General features: G+C 48.2%; 1 protein-coding gene across 1 annotated transcript in view; it reads left to right on the top strand.

The window, feature by feature from the left end:
• CNTNAP4 (contactin associated protein family member 4) overlaps positions 1-24,694 on the top strand; it is a 333,732-nt gene that overhangs the window by 146,059 nt on the left and 162,979 nt on the right. The window lies entirely within an intron of this gene.

Genomic DNA, 24,694 nt, shown 5'->3' on the forward strand with positions numbered 1-24,694 from the left:
GCAATTCCAAGCACCTTAATGAGCTCATGTTTTGCTGAATCACATATTCCTAGTTGCAACTATATAAGAAGATAATCTCATGTGAGATTTCTGTATCGCTGATGATGTGTTTGTGATGAAATTGGGCTACGTGATCCATGATGGAAATTTTACATGACGAGGTTAGGAAATGCAAGTTGTAATTTTTATGTGAAAAACACACTTCTGTGAAGATAAGGAAAAAAGTAGTCATGATCTTTCTGTTTTTATGGAACTAGTATATGATTTTGCATGCAGTGAGAACACTGATTTTCAACTAGAAATGGGAACAAAATGTGATTGTGAAATAAAATTGGCTGTGTAGTGCAAATATTCCCCCTCCTGGCTTTTGGAATCTGTTGAACCACCCCGCCTCTGTGGAGATGAAGTTTATTATGACTGAGATTCATGATGAAGTTCCTTCATGTCAAAAATGCTAGTAATTAACTACAGGGGTCTTCCTTACATAGATTTAGATGTGCCTTAATACAGTTGCCTCATGTTTATTACTGAAAGATTTACATGAGGTTAATGAGATTAAGCTGTAGCAGCTGTCAACCTCTGTAACCAGTCTCAGCTGTGGATCAGTCACTCAGGGATGCTGCAAGCATAGTTTGAGAATATCCAATCCATATTTATCTATCATCCTTCAGAGAAGGGCAAATTATTAGTTCCAGTATGAAGGTTCTGTCTTTTTTCCCCAATGGCTTGGTGCTTCCACAAGAGCCACCAGGAGACTACTTAAGGGAGTTTTTGAGGGGCTGCAATTAGTGAGGGTTTGGAGGATGAACAGTCCAATGGAGTTGTTGTGGAGCGGAAATCACTAAGTAATTACAAAAAAAGAATGACAACGCATAGGAGGGAAACATGCTAGGCTTACTTAAACATTCAGATGGGTTTGAAGGAAGCCTTGGTGTCAATACAAGATGGGTAAAATGAGATGACTGTACCTAGAAAGCCCAAGTGGAGAACATTTTAAATATTGTATGACAGCATATAAAAAATAAGAATGAGTCTAAGTTTAATGTCCCTGGGTCCTGCTAAAAACAGACATGATCTGTGCAATCAGATATCCAGTTTATTTCAAAAGTATTAAAATATGTGATGCATACACTTCTCTGTTCTAAGAGCCATGTGGAGTTTTACTTTCTCCAAAAGTAAAATCTACAAATGTATTCCTGCCCCATGTTCTGCATTTTCTAATACAATAGACTGAGCCACTTTTTAGTAGGGCTGTTTCAGGGACACCCCCCCCCCCCCGATCCGACTCAGAAGCTGTTTCGTGGCTTCGGAAGTGGGCATGATTCGGGTAAAGCTGATTCGGCCCCAAACCCAAAGTGGGATTTAAATGCCCCCCCCCCTGACGCCCCTGCACAAACCCCCAGCTCCTTACCTTCCTCTGCCTCCTTCTCCTTGGTCACGGCTGTCAGGGTGGAAACTGAGCCGGTAGAACCTTAGAGCAGTTCTGATTTTGAGGAGGAACAGCAATCCGTGGGAGAGGAGCTCGCTCATCTCTCACAGGCACAGCAGCTGGCAGAGATTCCTCCTGCCAGCATTCTTGGGATAGATAGTGACCCTGGCAGCGAGAGAGTGCTGGAGGGGGGCTTGCTGGATGCTCGACGCCGACGCAGGGAGTGATGACAGATGGAGGGCGCGGAAAGGAGGTGTAGCGCTCGTTTGGTGCACAAGCAACGGTTGCGTCCCAAGGACCCAAAGGAAAGAGGGAGGATCTCTCCCTCGCCCATAAGTTCAGGGTCTTCCCATGGTTCTCCTTCAAATGGAGACCAACTGCCTAACTTGGAGCACAGGCTACTCTGCTAGCTTTCTCCAGTGCTGTTCCTTGCTTAGTCGCTGGTGATTAGCATCTGAAAGAGTCATTAAGTTGTAAAAGGAATAAAGCCTTGAAAAGAATCCTTTTGTCTGTGTCTTGAGTTGGCTATTGGAGTAGACTGTAAGAGGCAGCTAGGGTGCTCCTGACAGCTGCCTCCTCCGTTACCGCTGTCTTTTCCTCCTCTTCCTCCGCCACCTCTGCCACTGCCACCTCCTCCACCGCTGTCATCATCGCTGCCTGCAATAGGAGCCAGTGCATGTCCTGCAATAGGAGCCGGTGCACGTCCAGACCTCAGGAGCTGGCAGGGGCAGTGGCGATGGCATGGTGGTGGAGGCAGCGGTGATGCAGGAGCAGTGGTAATGGCGGTGACATGGTGGTGGAGGCGGCAGCAGAGATGGTGGTGGCAGCAGCAGTGGTGGCAGCAACGGTGATGGAAGACTCTCAGGTAAGGAACTGGAGGTGCTGGCTAAGCTGGGCTGGGGGCACTGAAGCGCCAAAGTGCACCAAAGCACTTCTGAGAGCCCCTGACCTGCTCTGGGTCGCTTTGTGCCCGCTCTGCTTTGCCTTGTAAGGGGCTCGAAGTGACCTGAAGCAACCTGCTTTGACTCAGGCTTTGGGCCTTGGGCCGAAGTGGTGCACAGACCTACTTTTTAGTATGCAGAGATGGTGTTGTTACCAGTGATGTAGTGATAAATGTTCAAGTTCAGGAGCTCATCATGACAGCCCCTGTAGTTGTGCCCCCAAGGAAAATCAATAGTCGCACCCCCAGGAGATAATACACACTGCTTTTATTTTATTTATATACAAAGGAGCTAATGCTGGTTAAAAACTCCAGCATAAAACATAGCAATCTAAAACAAGGAATCAAACAAAATACTTAATCACATGATTACAATGCAGGGTATGATTACAATCTTTTTCATAGTTAATGAAAAACCTGGGAGCATGGCTGTTGGGGGAGGGCACCTGGGCATTGGCTCTGGATCTTCTGAGGTATGCCCCAGATCTTCTGAGCAGCCCCAGTTGCCATGATCTGCATTAATATATGTCTGCTTCATCCCTCTGAGCTTAGTAGCCTACTAAGGAGGCCTCAGGACTTGCTCTCTTAGCAAACCAATAGGGAGTGTAGTGTGAATGCACCAGCCTTTTAAACTAGAGCGGAGACTGTGCAGGGTCCCAGGCCTGAACCAAGCTATTGTAGTTTCAAAGGGGCTTAGATGATTCATAATGCTCTCTGACTTTGGTTCAGTTGGCAGGCTGTTTTCCCTAGCAGGCCTCTTGATTTACCATGATGAGTCAAAGGTCGATAGTGCAGCTTCAGCACATTCCATACTAATGAGCTAGAGGGTGTCTTATCAAGATGTGCCTGGGAAGTGAGGCTTGTTTGCCTTAAAGCTGCAGGTAGCTGTGCTGGGATAGTTTTCCCTCTGAACAAGCACTGTTAGTCTATGATGGGAAAGTTATAGACGAATGCTAATTAATGCTTGCTTCTGTCATGCTGCCTCACTGCTAACATGTATGGTATAAAACCCATTTTACCCCATGGCTCTGGGTTCAGAGAAGCTGTCTGATCCACCCATTGGGTACGCCTGTGTGCTGATTGTACTCAGTATAGTATCTCCTTGTAAGTAAACCTGGATCTGATTTATCACTATCTTGGCACCTCTAAATTAAGAGTTCGAAGCCTACTGCAGGGGCAATACAGACTGCCGCCTTTCCTTCCACAGTCTGCTTATTGTTGTTTTTCTCTCCCCCTACTTTTCTGCTCTTACATGTCTGTGCTGGGAACTTATGTGCAATGACTTTTTTAAGAGGGAGAGGGAAAGGCAGGAAGAACTCCATATGAAATACTGTTATTTCACACAGCATCTGATTATTTTACTACCCCAAACTGGAATCTTTGCTTCTGCAGAAATTCAGTAGCTTCAGCACAGCAAAAGATTCAGTCAGCCTCCACAGATTTCATAGAATCATAAAATCATAGAATAGTAGGGTTGGAAGGGGCCTACAAGGCCATCAAGTCCAACCCCCTGCTCAATGCAGGAATCCAAGTCAGAGCATTCCTGACAGATGGCTGTCTAGCCTCATCTTGAACACCTCCAGTGTGGGAAAGCCCACCACCTCCCTAGGTAATTGGTTCCATTGTCGTATTGCTCTAACAGTCAGGAAGTTTTTCCTGATGTTCAGCCGGAATCTGGCTCCCTGCCACTTGAGCCCATTATTCCGGGTCCTGCACTCTGGGATGATTGAGAACACATCCTGGCCTTCCTCTCTGTGACAACGTTTCAAGTCCTTGAAGAGCGCTATCATGTCTCCCCTCAGTCTTCTCTTCTCAAGGCTAAACATGCCCAGTTCTTTCAGTCTCTCTTCATAGGGCTTTGTTTCCAGTCCCCTGATCATCTTTGTTGCCCTACCCTGAACCCTCTCCAGCTTGTCTGCATCCTTCTTCAGGTGTGGTGCCCAGAACTGGACACAGTACTACAGATGAGGCCTAATCAGCGCTGAGTAGAGGGGAACTAGTACTTAGGGATGTATGAAAGTCACTTACCTTTTCGCAGATTCTGTTCATTGTGGGGGGGAGGCGTTCCTTCCCTCCCCCCGGAATCCTCAACAGGGGGGAGGCGATCCGGTCCTCCCCCCCCGGAATCCTCAATGGCCGGCTGTGCTCCGTGGCGGCTCCGCGGAGCAGCCAGCCAGGCCCAGGCCAGGGCCATCCGCAGCCAGATTTCCAGCCGCGGAGGGCTCTGGGTTAAAAAAAAAATGCGTTCATAAATGGCAACGGCTACGGCCGCTGCCATTTGCATTCCTTATTTTTCGCCATCTTCATCTACGTAAATATTTACATAGACTAAGACGAAGAAAAGAAAGGGGAACACAAATAGCGTACTGGGCGCTATTTGCTTTCCCCTTTCTTGTCTTCGTCTTAGTCTACGTAAATATTTACGTAGACTAAGATGGCGAAAAATAAGGAACGCAAATGGCGGCGGCCGTAGCCGCTGCCATTTGTGTACGCGTTTTTTTTTTTTTTACCCTGACATGATAGGCTACGTAAGTCTTTACATAGCCTATCACGTCTGTGGATGAAAAGAAAGAAAAAGACAGACTGCAAATGGCGGCGGTGGCAGCTGTTCGGAAGACCAGCCGCTGCTGCTGCTGCAGCCGCTGCTGCAGCCGCTGCTGCAGCCACCGCTGTCTGAAACATCCGCCCCAGGTAAGTCTCGTCCCGGGGTGGATCCGCGGGGGGCTGGGGGGTGGTAGGCCGTTTTGCGATGGATTTCAGGGGGCCGAATGCAGTGGCATTTCGCCTCACCGAGATCCGTCATGGAATTCTCTGACATCCCTACTAGTACTTTCCGGGATTTGGAAGCTATGCTTCTATTAATGCAGCTCAAAATAGCATTGGCCTTTTTTGCTGCCACATCACATTGTTGGCTTATATTCAGCTTGTGATCGACAACGATTCCAAGATCCTTCTCGCTTGTAGCGTTGTTGAGCCACGTATCCCCCATCTTGTAACTGTGTGTTTGGTTTCTTTTTCCTAGGTGCAGAACTTGGCAATTTTCCATTAAATGTCATTCTGTTGTTTTCTGCCCAGCCCTCCAGTCTATCAAGATCACTTTGAATTTTGTTTCTATCTTCCAAAGTATTAGCTATCCCGCCCAATTTTGTGTCATCTGCAAATTTGGTCAGCATTCCCTGCACCTCCTCCTCCAAGTCATTAATACAAATGTTGAAGAGCACTGGGCTCAGGACTGAGCCCTGCAGTATCCCGCTCATTACCTCTCCCCAGTTTGAGAAGGTCCCATTGATAAGCACTCTTTGAGTTCGATTCTGTAGCCAACTGTGGATCCACTGGATCGTTGTTTCATCTAGCCCACTTTGAGCTAGTTTGCTCATCAGGATATCATGGGGCACTTTTGTCGAAAGCTTTGCTGTAGGAGTGCACGAAAGCCACTTACCTCGTCTTGCAGCTTGTTCGCGGTGGGGGGGAGGCGCTTCGCTGCTCTCCCTCCGAAGTTCAGGCCGGGGGGGGAGGCTTCCCGCCTCGCCTGGCCGAAATTCAGGCCGGGGGGGAGGCTTCCCGCCTCGCCCGGCCAAAATTCAGGCCGGGGAGGAGGCGCCTCGCCTCGCCCAGCCGCGAAATAAAAAGTTAAAAAAAAAATGACCCAGTGATAGGCTACGTGACGATTAACGTAGCCTATCACGGCTGACTTTGCAGATCTAGCCGTGATGGGCTACGTAAATCGTCACGTAGCCTATCACGGGGGAGGTTTGTTTTTATTTTAACTTTTTATTTCGCGGCCGGGCGAGGCGAGGCGCCTCCTCCCCAGTCTGAATTTCGGCCAGGCGAGGCGGGAAGCCTCCCCCCCGGCCTGAATTTTGGCCGGGTGAGGAGGGAAGCCTCCCCCCCCGGCCTGAACTTCGGGGGGAGCAGCGAAGCGCCTCCCCCCCACCGCGATGCAAGCTGCGAGACCAGGTAAGTGACTTTCGTGCACCCCTACAGATGGATTGCTTTATCATCTGCTCCAGAATTTTCCCAGTGATTGATGTCAGACTGACTGGTCTGTAGTTCCCAGGTTTCTCCTTTTTACCGTTTTTGAAGATAGGGACCACATTAGCCCTCCTTCAGTCATCTGGCACTTCCCCCGTCCTCCTTGATTTCTCAAGGAGAATAGTCAGCGGTTCTGAGAGTTCTTCTGCCAGTTCCGTTATTACTCTAGGCTGCAGTTCATCTGGCCCTGGAGATTTGAACTCATTCAAAGTAATTAGGTGTTCCTTGACCGTATGCCTATCAATCTCAAGCTGCAATCCTGCCCCTTCAGCCTGTACTTCACCTTTGCCAATGGGGTCATAGACCCTCTTTTGGGAGAAGACTGAGCCAAAGTAGGAATTGAGCTTCCACCCTCATCAGTAGTTCTGCTGTTAAATGGATCGCAGGAGTGACAGTTTGGAATGCCTGGAGAGGAAAGTTCCTTAGGAGAAAAACAAAACAAAAGAAAACAGAGGTGTGAGTGGGATAATGCCTACAAATTGTCCTCCAGATTAAGGCCATTGAGACTAAGAATTCTCAAGTCTATAGATCCAGAAATGTTCCTTTTTGTCAAGCATGTCATTGTCTTTTGTTTGTTCTATTGAAAGCAACTTTAAATCCAAGAGGCTATATGCAGGAGAACTGAAATATCTTGCAACAAACTGCTCCAGTTTTTTTTTTTTTTTTGTAAGAATCACAAATCTGTGGTTACAAAAACTTGTTCTTAGGTCTGTTGTAGTTTCCCCTACTGTGAAGAGAAAATTCTCTGGAAAAGACCCTGATGCTGGGAAAGACTGAAGGCAAAAGGAGCAGGGGAGGCAGAGGATGAGATGGCTAGAAAGCATCACCGATGCAATGAATATGGACTTGAGCACGCTCCGGGAGAGAGCGCAGGACAGGAAGGCCTGGCGTGCTATGGTCCATGGGGTCACAAAGAGTCAGACACGACTGAACGACTGAACAACAACAAAGTTTCCCCTACATATTGCACACAACATCCTTTTTAAATAGTCAGTTAAATAAACCACATTAGTAGAAGTGCATGTTAACGACTACCTAGTGCAATAAGTTTTGTTAGTAATTGTGCTCCAGAAAGAAGTGGTTTCTTGGTAACTGCAGGTAATGCAACGCGTTGATTTACAGTTGTCTGATCCTGGGTTGCAAGGATCTTGTTTAAGCGCAGCCTTAACTAACAAGTTGAGTTGTTAGTTAAGGCTGCACTTAAACAAGATATTTGCAAACAAGATATGTTCATATTTACCACATCGTAGAAGTCTGTTTGCAGGTCATAGTAAATATCCATCTGCATTCATGAGACCATTACAACATAAGTACATGTGTAACTTTTCCACATGTTAAAAAGCGAAGTATGAATTGGGCTTCAGCCAAGGACCTTGAAAACCCAAACCATAAGCCTGTTAAACTCGTATAAAATGTGACTGCAGTCCACTGAATTCAAGGGGCATGATTTGTGCTTAATTCCAGGTGTTCTGTTTTAACTAGAGTGTGGATTGGGTTGCAAATATTTTAAATAAAAATATTAGAAAGATTGAAGTTCAAATGTCTTACAGGAATATATTGTCAAGGGAAAGTAAACTAGAGACATTAACTTGAAAAAGATACATGAAAATAAATAACACCCTGCTCCCAGTCTGGTGGCTGTCAATTTCCTTGTAAAAATAAAATTAAAATTGACAGTACTTTAGTCATACAATAAATATTAGCTTGCATAATTTGAATGACAGAATCATATATTCAATTAGTCCCCAATTTCCTTTTCTAAACATTATGCAGAGGAATAGCTTTGACCAGGTCAGTTTTGAAGTAAAGGATAGTTTAAGAGTTTCTTTCTACAATATTTAGCATGTTCAAATATTTATGTATATACACAATAAGTGGAATCTGAGATATTCCCCCCTTGTTCTATATTCTGCCTAATTTGCTAATTTATTGACTAGGCTGAGGACTTCTTTGAACTTTCAGAGAAGCAAAGAAAGGATGTGTGAGCAGCCTGCTTAATGGGTTTTCAGGCTCCAGATAATATGCAAGAGGGGCACATTTCCCTTGCAGTTTTGTTCCACACATGGTTGAAATTTGTGCATCTTGCTAGAGCAGGGAACATTATTTGGAAGCATGCAAGTATGCTGTTTTCAAAGTTGTATTCTTAAAGTATAAGCTAAAATCAAATGGAACAGTGTTAAACCACATGTTCTTTTATTTCCTCTGTCATCCAGTTGTCTTCTCATTCTACATTTTGGATGCTTCCCTTCATACTTACAGCTTCAGTTACCAGGGAGCCAGTGTGTAGGAGCTAGAGTGTTGGACTATGACTCAGGAGATCTGGGTTCTAGTCCCCACTCAGCCATGAAGCTCACCAGATAACTTGGGGCCAGTCACTGACTCTCAGCCTAACCTACCTTACAGGGTTGTCATGAGGATAAAATGGAGAAGAGGGTCACCATGTAAGCTGCCTTGTGTTCCTTGTAAGAGGAAAAAGGACAGGATATAAATGTAATAATAAATAATAAGTAATAAATAAATAAATTACGTAGAGTGAATATTTTTCTTCACTCTGACTTCAGTCCCCGTTTTGTGCAATCTAGAAAAGAGAATTGGGGCTGAAAGACCAAGGGAAAATGTTGGTGCCTGGAGGCTAATTTGCAAGCAAACATAGGCGAGACTGTAGAATGTGTTTACTGCTTGTCTGACATGTAAGTTAAGGCTGGTGCCGTAACTACTTACCATTTCCATGATTTTTCTTGCATGAGTGAATTTGTAAGAACACTTCTCTTAAACCAAGGATTCAGATTCAGGAGGGCATCCCTCAACAGTTAAAGGTGTGGGCAGAGCGTAGGAACAATCGCTTGGCTGTCTCCAGACTCAGGGTCAGGTCAGTCTCAACCTTATTAGTGTACCTTAATAGAAGCTACACTGCTTTCACCACTGCAGACCTTTGTTAATTCAATAAAGTTGTGGTCAAGAGCGTATCCAATGCTGCCTGAACACCAGTGGGACCGACCACTAACTCAACAAACAGCTAGAGGGTCTAAAAGCAACTGGAAGAGCTAATTTCCAGAATGGGGCAGGTCAGCAGAGCTTGCAGAAGGCAATGATCTGGGAATGAGCATTTCCACTTGTTTCCAGGGTGACTTTAGGAAGTGCTCACTCCCCATTGTGCTAGTGGATCCTGAGGGTGCAATGGAGTGGTTGGAAGCACAATGGCAGTATTGGATACTGCCCTTAGTTTACTCAACCCTCTGTGTGCCAACTCTTTATTTCTGGGATGTGTGTGCAATGACTGGGACACAGGTGAATTGCTTTAGTGCTTCATATGTACTAGAAACAGTAGAGAACACAGTTGAGATGAAAGGTCTTAGTGGCCTGGATGTAGCCCATAAGCTATGGTTAAAACAGATGTTCTAGTTTTAGGAGGTTCCTTTGAAAGAAAGCTTTAGAACTTGGCTGAGCACAATTTTAGTGTGAGAATCTGTTGAACTCTGAATTCAGTGTCGTCACTCACTGATATAGGTATATCGCCATTCTTGTTAACTAACATTACACGGTCAATATACTGGCTTTGTTCAAGAAGCCTTTTGTTCAAGAGCTAATTTATCCTTGCTGCAAACAAATGATTTTTTTTTCTCTTTCACCCAAGTGCTATAGTTTACAGCAAATTACAACTGCACTTTAAGTAACGTTTCAAAGTATAATTATTTAACTGAAGAGATCTGGATACGCAGGAGTCATTGCATCACCATTTCTATTTTGGTAATAAAGTAATGCACCAGTGTTCCAAGTTCTGTAGCACTTTACCCTGCAAGCTGTGTGGTAAGTGTTAAACACAAAAGATAAGCTGAAAGCTACAGAAGATAGAAACATTTATGTTACAGCCAATTGTCATGGCTTTTATTTTGCTTCATAAAAACCATTAGTGTCTTAAAAGCTCACCCACAGAGATTCCAGGCTGAGCAAGTAAAAAGTATTTTTTAATGCATTTATTTGGTCAGTTTTATTACAAAATTGTCTTTGAATACTTTATTCAATGAGTAGTTCATTTTAAAATGAGTGTTGTTGTTGTTGTTGTTGTTGTTCAGTGTGTATCTACCATCACCACCATTCATCCATATCTTGGTTGTAACCTATAAAATAATGCTCACTGGCATGTTTACTGAAGCAATTTCGAATATTTCATAGTTGAATGATATTTTGCTACATATTTGGAAGACACCTTAAAATTAGTATCCATTAAATGCTTTTTGTGTGATTGTTAGCCCCAAACCACTTTTATTTTTGCTTCCTCAGAAATTAAAATTGATCTGCAGTTGTTTGCTGCAAGTACTATTTATAAAACAAGACCAAGGAGAAGCAATTGTTCCTTTTTACATATATGCATTAGCATAATTAACACGTGGATACATTTGTCGGAAGCAGGCAATCCCCAGCGCATACAACTCTGAAGTCTTAAGCATGGGATGATAAATCTTTTTCAGGCCGGGGGCTGAAATCCAATTTGGGAAAGGTCGAGGGGGGGCACAGTCCAGCAGTGCATAGGGCTAAAGCATGGGGGGGGGGGGGGCAAGGGCAAGGAAAGCAAAGTGGGCAAGGCCAGAGGTAGTTCTTACCAATGTGGACATTTTCCTACCAAGCATACAAAAGACAGCTCAATTCTAAACAAGTCTACTAAGGAGTGAGCCCCAGTGCAACAGCTTTCATGTCTGCAAAGCACAGCTCAAATGCCTTTCTGTACCCTCTTATCTCAAATCACTGGCTTGAGATAAGAGCAGAAGAAGCTTGCAGGCTTTCATCCAATACACATAAAATATACAAGTGTGTGTGGGGAATTTTACCGCCGCCATTCCAATAAAAGAAAAAAAAACCACGCCCCCGTGATAGGCTACGTGACAATTAACATAGCCTATCACGGCTAGATTTGCAAAGTCAGCCGTGATAGGCTACGTAAATCGTCACGTAGCCTATCACGGGCGACTTAAAAAAAAAAAAAAGCGCATACAGATAATGGCGGCCCCCATAGGGAGCCGCCATTCCCGTTCCTTATTTGGTCGCTGTAGTCTACGTAAATATTTACGTAGACTACGGCGAAAATAAGGGCAATGCTATTTGCATTGCCCTTATTTTCACCGTAGTCTACGTAAACATTTACGTAGACTACAGCGACTAAATAAGGAACGCGAATGGCGGCTCCCTATGGGGGCCGCCATTAGCGTACGCGCTTTTTTTTTTAAGTCACCCGTGATAGGCTACGTGACGATTTACGTAGCCTATCATGGCTGACTTTGCAAATCTAGCCGTGATAGGCTACGTAATAGGCTACGTGATAGGCTACATGACTTTGCACATCTAGCCGTGATAGGCTACGTTAATCGTCACGTAGCCTATCACGGGGCGTTTTTTTTAAAAACAAACAAACAATGGAGTTCGCGGCCAGGCGAGGCGGGAAGCCTCCTCCCTGGCCTGAATTTCGGCCGGGCGAGGCGGGAAGCCTCCCCCCCAGCCTGAATTTCGGCCGGGCGAGGCGGGAAGCCTCCCCCCCGGCCTGAATTTCGGCCGGGGCGAGGCGGGAAGCCTCCCCCCCAGCCTGAACTTCACGGGGGGAGCAGCAAAGCACCTCCCCCCCACCGCGAACAAGCTTCAACGAAAGGTAAGTGCCTTTCGTCCACCCCTAGCAACCGGTAATAAACCCACACTGCTTAGGGGAGGGTGGGAGGGAGCTGCGTCGAGCCAGAGAGCTGAGATGGGGGGGGCTGAGTTTAACGCAACTCAGCCTGCCCCTCCTTGCATGGTGGTGCCACTAAGGTACACCAATCAGAGGCCCCTACTTCTTGTCACCCCACCCGCCCGCAATGACCCCCCCTTTTCAGCCAGACAAGCTGGCGCCGGGGTTAGTGCATTTGCGAGCGGAGATAGGTTAAAGAAGACACAGACAACAAGCTTGGGTTGAAAATTGGGCCACATTTATTGAAATACCTGCAAAGGGGTAACTAGGATGGGCATCTAGCTGTGTCAGTGGCTAGCTGGCACTTCTTGGGCCAAAACACACCCAGCCTGAGGGGTGGCAGTGATCTCGCCAATCCTCCAGACTGCCCCTTCTGGGGGAGGTAGACCTTCCGGTGTCACCCCCAACCCGGTGCCGCACAACACCTGGGTGAGTGAGTAGGGTTGGTCTCCCAGGCAACCCTTATCCCCCCGCCGAGCCGCACAACCCATTCGGGGGGCCTCAGGCGTCACCTGTCACCGTAAGGTGCCTCTGCATGCACACCATCCCTACTTTCCTGTTTTTGCCCATCCTAGCCGCCACAGGAGTCACAAGCCTAGAGCTTGTGAAACTCCCCCCACCTGCGCAGAAGAACTTCCCTCAGGCCCCTTTGCAGATCAGACAGGAATATGTTATTCACTAATTGAGACATGCAGACACCGTCCTACCTGTAATGCTCCCTCCATGTCCACAGAATTCCCTGGCGGGTGGTGCATCCATCACCTCATGCACATGGCCATAAGCCATTTCTCTGTGCACTTTTGGACATGCCCTGCCACTGGCAACGTCATTCCATTCCTTCCCATTGATCCATGGGAGCAGTGAGGGCTGCAATAGACCACTTCCGGCCTGGTATGCCAGACCACCCGCATCTCAATCAAGGCCTGTTTGATCAGGTCCTCACCTGGCTTACAGCCAAAGTCATTCCTCTCAATGTGCAGCACCTGGACCTGTGGAGGAAGACTGACAAACTTTGGTGGAACAGAGTGAGGAGGGGGCTCCCACCGTATGCCACATCTGTGACGCCACTGGATCTTAATGTGACAGAGTGACAGAAGCTGAAGTTTGAAGATGACATACAAGCCCTGCGTGCAGCTCCAGACATCATAACGTGCCCTTGTAAGAGCACCCGTACCGGCGTACAACAAGTCTGCTGGTCTAAGGAATAAGCACATTAGGGCAAGCAAAGCAAAAATTGTGTCAGGAAGAAGTGGACAGCTCACAAATGCAGGCTGAAATGCTGTGAAGCCCCATTTCAAAATGCCATAACATGCCTGAGAGAGAAACCTCCAGCGGCTACCATGGAGGCTGCTTCAATCTAAGAACAGTGGGTTCTGAACTGCAAATTACCTAAGCCTAGCGGGGTAGAGCTAATGTAGAAACTGCCCTAATTGCCCTTAAGTCAAGAGTAAGCCGTTGAAGTGATAAAACGGAGGCCCCTCCTCAGTCCTGTGGCATTCCATAAAACCCATAAGGTGCCGACAGGGCATAACCCATTGACTTGCGTTTGGCCGTAGGCTGCTGCCGTGCCCTTGCCATAACGATCAGTTTGTTACCAAATATGTAAATGGGTTATATTGGGCCAGACCTGTACCTTGAAGCATATCAAGACCCTCCAGCACCAGTCGGCCTTGGGAGCCCAGACCACCCTGAATTCCTAAGGGGGGGGGGGTTGAAGAAGGCCGTTAAGGCTGCTACGTGGAACAGGGAAACGTCTTACTGGAAAGCTCAAATGGAGGGCCATTACCCCTGGAGCCCGAAAGGGGTATCCGGAGAGAGAGGGTGGCTAATTTACTAAAGCAGGCAACAGCTGTGCCCAACACTATATTGCACGCCGAACCCTAAAATCTGACATGGAGTCAGTGAATCCCACCATTGTGGGCCGGAAGGCTAAATGGCCAGCTTGCGACTTATGGTCCCAGATAGTCTGTTGTTCCTTAAAGAGGCGCAAAATTGCAGCCAATGATCTATAGATAAGGGACATGAATCCTCACTGAAGCTTTGCCTAATGCGCGGCACACCCTACTTGCTCTGTCACAGGCGGCTCCTGTACGGAGAGCCATGGAATGCAGGATGGCATGCCTGGCTTCCATATCCCGGACTCCCATGGTACTGTAAGGATGGGAATTGGGAATGGAGCACCCACAGGGCTAAGGCCCGGAAGACGTTGACCTAATTTCATGACAATTGGGTTTGCCTAACCCGGCACATGGTGGACCCAGGACCAGATGTTGTAACACCAACTCTGGAGCGCGAACACACTGACACATGACATGACCCTCCAATTTCAAGAGGACGGAGAATGAATAACTTGGTCATGTTGGCATACCGAAGGGGGGGGGGGTTATTGACTTGGCTATAGGTCATCCAAAATGTGCCTGGTGGCAGCAGCAGCCTCCACTCTACAGGTCACTACCCACAGCACAATCGGACCTGCCCTAAGAATCTAAAACCCTTTGGGGTAGCGGTGGAACCATGTGAATCCGCAGTCCGGTTTTGAGGAGAGGCTCACGCTTCCGGAATGAGGTGCCATTAAAGCCCTACTAAGTTGAAGCCATGCCTATGGATACATGTGCACAGCAGAAGTGACCCTGGTTTGATGGTGTGGCAGCCGCAGTCCTTGCACTGCCCAAACTGAGCCGGTGTGAGAAAGCACGGTCAGGGGCTGCTACCCTAACTGTGAATAGGGGTGTCAGAGAATTTCTTGCCGAAACTTCGGGGGGCCGAGTGCCAATGAATTCGGCCCCCTGAAGTAGTTTCGGGGAGAAATTCTCTGCACCCCCCCGCCCCCCGCACCCCCCTCCCGGGATGGGACTTACCTTTCCCGAATGTCGCTCCCGGTGGCGGGTCGCAGCGGCGGTTCGGCAGGGCTTCGACAGGGGCGGGGGCGGCAGCCGGTCTTTTGACCGGCTGCCGCCGCCGCCATTCCAAGAAAAGTAAAAAAAAAAAACACGCCCCCGTGATAGGCTACGTGACGATTAACGTAGCCTATCACGGCTAGATTTGCAAAGTCAGCCATGATAGGCTACGTAAATCGTCACGTAGCCTATCACGGGTGACTTAAAAAAAAAAAAAAGCGCGTACAGCTAATGGTGGCCCCCATAGGGAGCCACCATTCATGTTCCTTATTTGGTCGCTGTAGTCTACGTAAAGATTACGTAGACTACGGTGAAAATAAGGGCAACGCTATAAGGGTAACTTATAAGGGTAACTTGCCAGATTAGTGTAGGGATCTGATATGCCACTTACCCCAGGTAAGTGGATGCCCAAGTGGGCGGGGGAGGCGAGGGATCCTAAATTAATCCAGCAAAAACCCTGTAAGATGCTGTGTTAAGCGGCTGGGCTGGGGTTACTGGATGTGACCGATGGTGCTGCAGGCAGTCCGGGCATCATATAGGGAGATGACATTGGGAGGGACAGCCGCCCACAGGAGGTAAGCTAAGGCAGCAACCCATGGCCCTGCAGGTCACCCGTGTGGACAAGTGGGGCGAGGTGCAGTCATCTCACCCGTATCCAGGGCAGCCGCGTCCAGGTCCCCGGGAGCAAGGGAGATGATGCCGCTTGCAGTGTTCCTGACGGAGATGCCCCAGAAGGGCAGACCACCCCAGCTGTGGTGTGTCGCCTGAGCGAAAACCACAAGGAAGGAGATGGAGGCTTCGACAGCATCCAGACGAGCTGCACCCAGTGTGGCCGTGCTCTGATCCTTGACTGGATGTTGATGCTTGGGCACTCGGGGAAGAGGAGGCTGCAGAAGGGAGGAGCTCAACTGTGGGCGGTGAGTCATCTGGAAGAACTAATGAAGAGGAAGTGGAGTCTTCAACAGCGTCGAGATGAACTGAAATAGAAAGTAGTAGTGAGCGTTGGGTCTGCTGTTGTGTTCTCTTGGGCTGGACAGGTGAGGGTTTCTAAGGCCTGGCCGGGGGAGGGGGAGAGATCCCCGAGGAACCCTCATCGGCTTACAAAAGAGCAAGAATTGATGCCAGTACTGGGTCTGCTTCCTCATCAGACTCAGAATCAGGCCTTGTCAGCAGCCCTACCGTTCCCATCCTTCTACTTTGGTCTTTCTTGGGGGGCATGATGTAGAAAGTGGGTTAAGCTTAGCACGGTGTTGGCGAGAAAGAGTCAAGGGCCCGGGTGCCCGGACCCAGTCCAACACTCCAACCAGCACCCCTAGAAGTAAATGCAGCAGGAGGCTACACCCTGGGCTCCGAGGGAAACAGGCAACACCCCTCAGGCCTCGAGATCCGCGGACCCGAGATCAAATTAAGGCGGAGAGTCCTGGGCTGGGAAGGGGGGAGCACCTCCAGATAGGAGGGCCACACTCTGCAGCCGATAACGGCTAAAGAGGTGAGTGGTGTGGAGGGTGGGGGGCTATTGTTGCCTGTTCCAAGAACCGGCACCCAAATGGTGCAGAAAGGCCCGCGGCCACGGGAGCCGCCTGAACACACAGATGCTGCCTTTCCCTCCCCCCCTTTTATTTTATTTATTTATTTGTTGCTGTTGTTGTTGTTGTTGTTGTTATTATTTGGTTTTGGTGTGTGTGTGTGTTTTGCTTTGACTTGGGGGGGGAAATGTATTAATTAAATTAATGCCACTTATATCTTGCCCTTCTTCCATCACGGAATTCAAACTGGCATACAAGGAGTTCCTAGATGGTCTCCCATCCAGGCACTGACCAGTCCCAGACCTGCTTATTTACAGCAGCAGAGTGGCATTGACACACACTCTCAGACATCCTGGGGGGGGTGGACGCACTGCTCTGCGCTCCTTTTTTTTCTTTTTTTTTTTTGAGGCAGCGAGAGCCGGCGAAGCGGGGGGGGAGGGGCGGGCACGCTGCAACTGAGCGCGCCGCCACTACAAAGGCCAGCGCTCCCGCCGGCGCAGCAATCCGTGGCCCAGAGGGGCGGCGCACAACCACGCGCGCCTCGCCGTGAGCGAGGCAATGCTGGGGCCGCGGCAGTGTAGGCGAGCAGCGACCGCCGGAGAGGAGATGCAACAAAGGGGGGGGCGCGCCGCCGCCGAAATCACCGGCACTCCCACAGGGGCGTGGGACACAGGCGCCTCTCCCAAACATGCACCGCCGGCACAGTAGGGATGGCAGAGAATTTCTCCCCGAAACTTCAGGGGGCCGAGCGCCAACGTGTTCGGCCCCCCGAACAAGTTTCCAGGAGAAATCCTCCGCACCCCCCCGCCCCCGCACCCCCCCCAGGGACAGGACTTACCTTCGCCGAATGTCCCTCCCGCCGGCGGGTCCGGCCGGTGGTTCGTCAGGTGTTCGTGCAGGGCGGGAGTGGCAGCCGGTCTTTTGACCGGCTGCCGCCGCCGCCATTCCAATGAAAGAAAAAAAAATAAGGGCAAATAGCGTTGCCCTTATTTTCGCCGTAGTCTACGTAAATCTTTACGTAGACTACAGTGACCAAATAAGGAACGCGAATGGCGGCTCCCTATGGGGGCCGCCATTAGCGTACGCGCTTTTTTTTTTTTTTTTAAGTCACCCGTGATAGGCTACGTGACAATTGATGTAGCCTATCATGGCTGACTTTGCAAATCTAGCCGTGATAGGCTACGTTAATCATCACGTAGCCTATCAGGGGGCGTTGTTTTTGTTTTTTTAAAACTTTCGAGTTCGCGGCCGGGCGAGGCGGGAAGCCTCCCCCCCGGCCTGAATTTCAGCCGGGGCGAGGAGGGAAGCCTCCCCCCCCGGCCTGAACTTCGCGGAGGGAGCAGCCAAGTGCCTCCCCCCCACCGCGAACAACCTTCGAGGACAGGTAAGGGACTTTTGTCCACCCCTACAGCACAGTCACAGGCGGTCAAGCTGGCGCAGCACGAACTGACAAGGAGGGAGCTGCGTCCAACCACGCACGTCCTCCCATGAGCGAAGGCACCCCGGGGGCGCGACCGTGTTCGCGCGCCGCGACCACCAGAGGAGCAAGCTGGCACCGGGGTTAGAGGTGGAACAAGGGGGCGGGCGCGCCGCCGCCGTAAACAACGGCGCCCCTGCAGGGCAGGGGAGCGGGACACAGGCGCCGCACCCCTAGGAGGAGTAGACAAGGTGGGCACACCGCAGCCACAAGCGCCGTCGGCCCCGGAGGGGAGCAGGACAACCGGTGCCGCTCACGGGTGCACACCCTCGGCACAGCCGCCGGGCCTCTCGCCGACACGGCAAGAGCCAGAGCTGGGTAGGCGCGCTGAGCCAACGGCGGGAAGGGAAAGGGGGGGTGGGCAAGCTACCGCCACAAGCGCCAGGGCCCTGAGGGGACTGCAACCGCCGGCAGCGACAGGCGCTGTGCCCCAGTGCCTGCCGCCACCAATGCCAGCACTGCCGGTGGCAGGGCAGGCGCCGGGCATGAGGCAGCCGTGCCAGAGCACGAGCGCCCTGCCGCAAGCACTGGCGATGCTGGAGCTGAGGCAAGCGTCAACGTGAAGCGGTTTAGGCGCGCTGATAGCGTGCGGAGTCCAGGTGGCTGGAACGACGATGAAGCCTGTCTCCAGCATGCAGATGTCCTTCGTTGTTTCCCAGCAGAGCTGTAGTTCTGTCTAGCTGCGTTGAGCCAGAGAGCTGAGATTGGGAGGGGGGCTGAGTTTAAGGCAACTCAGCCTGCCCCTCCTTGCATGGTGGTGCCACTGAGGTGCACCAATCAGAGGCCCCTACATCTTGTCACCCCACCCGCCCGCAATGCCCCCCCTTTCAGCCAGACAAGCTGGCGCTAGGGATGGCAGAGAATTTATCCATGAATCTCGGGGAGGCTGAATGCCAATGCATTTGGCCCCCCGAAATTGGCGGTGAAATTCTCTGCCCCCCCGCCCGCCCCAGGATGGGACTTACCTCCCTCGAATGTCCCTCTCGACGAAGGGTCCCAGCGGTGTTTCGGCGGCGTTTCGGCGGGTGTGGGGGCGGCGGTCGGTCTTCCGACCGGCTGCCGCCACCGCCATTACAAAGTGAATGTAAAAAAACACACACATACACACGTGATAGGCTACGTAACGATTTACGTAGCCTATCACAGCTGACTTTGGAAATCTAGCCGTGATAGGCTACGTAAATCGTTACGTAGCCTATCACGTGTGTGTGTGTGTGTGTTTTTACATTCACTTTTTTATTTCGCGGCCGGGGAGACGGGGCGCTTCTCCCCAGCCTGAATTTCGGCCAGACAAGGCAGGGCGCCTCCCCCCCCGGCCTGAACTTCGGGGGGAGAACCGAAGCGCCTCCCCCCCACCGCGAAGCAAGCTGTGGGACCAGGTAAGGGACTTTCGTACATGTTTAGCTGGCACTGGGGTTAGTGCATTTCTGCAGTGTAAAGTGGTCTTGGGGAGTTTTAATATTCCCACCTGATTGGAGGATACTCTCTAATAAATACCCATTTAACTCCAATCACTGATTGGAGAAAACAGCAGAAGAATCTTGTTGGGGAACCTCCATAGGTTACATCTGGAGGTTCCCCATTCCTGTCATAAGGACTACTCCCCATATTGATACACATCTGATCAAGAAGTTGAATCTTAAGGTAGTTGTGTACTTATGAAAGTATGTCATGTAAGTGGATTTGGGGAGACGCCTTTGAAGTGGTTCCATTCCTACCTGTCTAGTAAGATTTAGAAGATGATACTGGTTTTGATCTTTAATGCCCTTTCAGGTCTGGAGAAGTGGTATAGTTTGATAAGTTTTCTTGAGCTGAGAACTGCATTAGAACATTCAGAAAGTGTAAAAAAAACAACAGTGGATAACTAACTGATCTGCACATTAGTCTGGGAGGTGCCTATCAGGTCAATTTATACTGGAATCTACAAAGGCTGTTCAACTATCCTTAGAGGCCATTATGTGGACTAACCCTTAACAAAATGCATAGTTGTTATCATTGCTGAGCTTGGGCTCAAAGAAATATATTCAGGGGTTTGTAAATGCCTGCCTCAAAGGATAGGTGAGCTTTATAAGCCCTCAGATTCTTCTCAGGCTTGTTTTAAAATCTGAATGGAAAAGAATTTCTAGCTCTCCAGCACTCCTTTTGTGGTCCCTGATAGTCCAGCCCCAGCTCTCAAAGCACCTCCTCTCCTTGTAGCAGAAGCAGAAGCATGTGGGGAGAGGAGCAGGGACAGACCACCCGTTCTCTCCTCCCTTCTCTGTTGTGCTGACACACTCAGCACAACAGCACAACAGAGGATCATGGGATACAGGATGACCTTCAGGAGAACAACATGTCCAGTGGTTCCTCAGACCTTTGCATCCCGGCATGCTGCTAATCAGCATCTCAAGGCAATGGGGAAGGAGAGGGAAAAGATTAAGATCTCCCTCCTCCCCTCTCCCTGTGTAGCTGTGCTGTTGCTCCTGCCACCACCATTGCTTGAAAGGAAGGGATAGTGCCCCCAAATCTATATGTTAGGGCCCCAGACCTATTCTCCAGAGCCCTGAGTGTCTATTAGTGTCAACAGAAGGGTTTTTTTCTTAATAGCCATGCAGCGGGCAATTTTCAAGAGGGAATTGCAGCTGGGAAGGGAAGGGTTAACTCTCACCTTCCCAAATGCTGCAATGTTCCCTTCCCACTCCCAAAGCGCCCCCCCCCCCCCGGATGGCAATTAAGTTTTTTGGGGAAAAACTTTTCCCATTAGTTTGGGGTGATTTGGGCCATGGTACTTATTAACCAAAGAATTTATTTTATTTAAGATTGTTTGGATAAGAAATTAATTGGCTGGCTTTGCTGCCTGTGAAATTAAAAAAACAACACCGTAGTTATTATGTCTACATTTGTATATATAGATATAAATTAACATATGCAAATTTCAAACAGATTTGTGGTGGCCCTGGGCCCCAAAGCCCTGGATAGGAGAGTGTGTTTTGGGGAATGGGGAGCTGACAGGCTGGGTTGGCAGGGATGGAGAGGGGTCATTTTTGAAGCCCATAGTTTGCCACAAACAAATGACCTGAGATTTTTGTGGTTTTTTAAAAAAAAGATTTTACATCATTCCTGAATTAATATGACATGAACTTGTGACAGCCCACTAATTTCTAATTCAAACTAATTTCTAATTCAAAATGCCCCAGAAGAACCCACTGAACTTTAACCACTACTTCTGAATAGGCCTAATGCTTCTCAGGCTTTATTCTAGGCATATATGGTTGTAGTATCTTTTATTCTGTTTGTTCCACAGCTTAAATATCTTTCATGTATTTGAATGAAGTAAAAAAGAAGCAAGAAAAAAGCAGTCATCAAACTAAATACTTTAAAAATAAATCACACTCTTCAACCCATTAAGGATGAAGTTGTGTGTACTTCTACATCTCTTTGTGTAGCCTGTGGCTGCAGGATTTACCTTGTCTATCTACCTATGTCCACTTTTAACAAGAAATAGGAGTACAAAATGCATCCGTTTAGCTTTATCAGCAGGTTGTTGATCTGCCTTGATCTCGCTGTCTTTCTGCCTTAACATTTTACCCCTTGAAAGCACTTTCTTTTCTGCCAAAATTGAGTAGCATGCTTTGAATCTCTTTTTGGTGGCTGTTAGTAATAATAATATTACTTGATGCAAATGAGTTCCTGGAAGGAATGATGACCTTTATGTGGGGTTTAAGCCATTTTGTTCCTCTGGTGTTTAACTTGGCAGAAATTCCCTTTCTTTCATTGAGAGGTGCAGATGCTCCCCATTTGTTTCCTTATTGCTCCATTGGTTGGCTCTGCCCTGTGTTCTTCTGTGCTTGATTCCTGGATTAATTTGACACATTCTAAATTAATATCAGAATTGGGGCATGCCCAGCTTGCTGAAGTTTTCACTTCATGTCTTTCCCCCCTTCTGGAGATAAACAACCTTGAGGAGGGTAGAGAGGGTGGCAGGAACTCTAATGGACATGTGGAGTGCCATCTTTTCCCAAGGGACTCTGTTGCTATTCTTAAAGTGCACAGATTGATACGGGTGAAAGTGGTCCAAGTAATTTGGTCCCAAACCATTTAAAGCTTCAAATGTCAAAAATAGGGGTGAACGAAAGTCCCTTACCTTCCGCCGAAGCTTGTTTGCAGTGGGGGGGAGGCGCTTCGCTGCTCCCCCTGCGAAGTTCAGGCTGGGGGGGAGGCTTCCCGCCTCACCCGGCCGCGAACTCGAAAGTTTTTTTTTTTTTAAACGCCCCCGTGATAGGCTACATGAAGATTAACGTAGCCTATCATGGCTAGATCTGCAAAGTCAGCCATGATAGGCTACGTTAATCATCACGTAGCCTATCACGGGTGACTTTAAAAAAAAAAAAAGCGCGTATGCTAATGGCGGCCCCCATAGGGAGATGCCATTCGCGTTCCTTATTTGGTCGCTGTAGTCTACGTAAATCTTTACATAGACTACAGCGACCAAATAAGGAACGGGAATGGCGGCTCCCTATGGGGGCCGCCATTATCCGTACGCGCTTTTTTTTTTTTTTTAAGTCTCCCGTGATAGGCTACGTGACGATAGGCTACGTGACCTCTATCAGTTCAAGTGGGGAGGCTGTTAGGCAGTGGGATTCCCAGAATTACTACTCTGATCCACATATCCAGGCCCAGCGCCAAGTATAAACCCTCAAAAGTGGAACGCAACAACACAGGGAGCCTGCAATTCCCATAAGCCACAGTAATACATCCTCCATGACCATCAAGGTCACTGATGAACACAGGTGGAGAGAGCTGGGATATGCCACTTTATCCTTCTATGCCACCTTCTGTGCCAGGGGTGAGAAACCTCTTTCAGTCAGAGGGCTGAATTCAATTCTGCAAAAGCTCCCAGGGGGCACATTCCAGTGGTGGGTGAGGCAAAAGGCGAAAAGGGTGGGGCCGAATACCAAATACCTAGCCTATTTTTGCTTAACACTCTTACTATCAGTAACTTAGCCTAGGAGAGGCATTTCAACCTTTTAGAATGGGGGGGGGGATTAAAAGCTGGAAAACCACCAAATGATTGGCAGTCGAGGCAAGGGGGCATGGCCACAAACAGTGGACATGGCCATCAGGGGAACCCCGGATGGCCAGATTTGGCCTGTGGGTCTGAGGTTCCCCACCCCTGATTTATGCAGACATGTCTAGGCTCAGGCTGTTGTCTGTGTCAAAATATCAATGACCCAACCCACAGTTGATATTATTGAGAACATTCTTTATGGTGCTGCAGCTGCCTGCACAAAGGCTTGCGTGGATACCAAATGGGCAGAGATTGAATGTGGTATGGAAAGAATGAAGTTCTACATTGTACACATGCAAGGCTGTACTCCCAAAAGATGCATAAAAGCACAAGATTAACATTGGTGCAGAGGCCACAGGCCAGGCTGTAGGATTCCCATGTGTCGGTCCATGAATGGACACTAGTTCTGATGGCTTTTAAACAAATGTGTGGACTGGAGAGCAGGTGTATCAATGGGTTTAGCCATGACTGCTAAATGGAGGTTCCAAGTTCAGAGGTAGCATATCTCTGAGTAGCAGATATTGGAGATATGGGATGTGTGATGAGAAAGGGCTGTTACTTTCATGCCCTGTTTGTTGGTGTCCTGGAGACATCTAGCTGGCCGCTGTCAGACATAGGATGCAAGATTAGATGGATGTCCTCTGGCTTACCCAGAAGAGTTGTCCTTTTGTTCTTAGGTTCTTGAATAGTAAAAGTGACTAAACCATTACATTACCTGACACCTATTTTAACAGTGCAATTCTAAGGACGTCTACTCAGAAATAAGTCCCACTGAGTTCAGTGAGACCTACTTCCCAGTAAATGTGTGTAGGGGGTTATATCCTAAGGCTTGCAAAATCAGCAAAGCAATAACTCCTTCATTTGAAGGCTTGCTAACAAAAGAAGGGAGAACTACACACATTTTTGAAAAGAGATGATTCTCCCTACAGCCAATTAATTCACTGTACATTCTTGGCCAATTCTGAAACTTGTGTGAATGCAAAATATTGTTATGATTACTATTAATATTCTGAGTAGTACAACATTGCAGGTTCAGCATAATGAATTAATTATAAAAAGATTCACACACTGCTGTTTGCTTGGAAGCTCAAGCTTTTGTATTATAAATGCTAGGCTACAGCTATAAATTTAATATGAAACCTTTTTATTGCACTGTTTTATTGCCTGTGACCCTTTGGACATAAGAGTTACAAACCATTTCCATCACAGTTTTTGTGTTGCATAGTTAATGAGGTTCTTTCTTTCTGGTCATTTAATTCCATTTTCAGAACAAAGTGTGAAACAATGAAATACAATATACTCCAATAATTTCCACCTGTTCCCTTATATTCATATCAAGAAATAAGCATCCCAATCATTATTTGGGGCTGTTAGAGGCATTTTGTTAGCCTTACATCATAAAAAAAGGTATGTGTAGCACATTGCTTTCATAAATGAATGCATTATTTCTTTTCGTCTACACTGCATTAAGTATACCATTGGTAGGAGACAAATACATAAAATCTGTTGTTATCTGAACTATGAGAAATTCATCATAATGATTAGAAAAGACAAAACAAACTGAAAAAAGGAAGGCTGTAGTAGCAGAAAGAGAGGAAGGATTCAAAATAGTATGACAAGGCAGCTGAATTGA

This window comes from Heloderma suspectum, chromosome 2, assembly GCF_057233095.1.
Source record: "Heloderma suspectum isolate Gila_16-S chromosome 2, 16-S_ref, whole genome shotgun sequence".
NCBI classification, from domain to species: Eukaryota; Metazoa; Chordata; class Lepidosauria; order Squamata; family Helodermatidae; genus Heloderma; species Heloderma suspectum.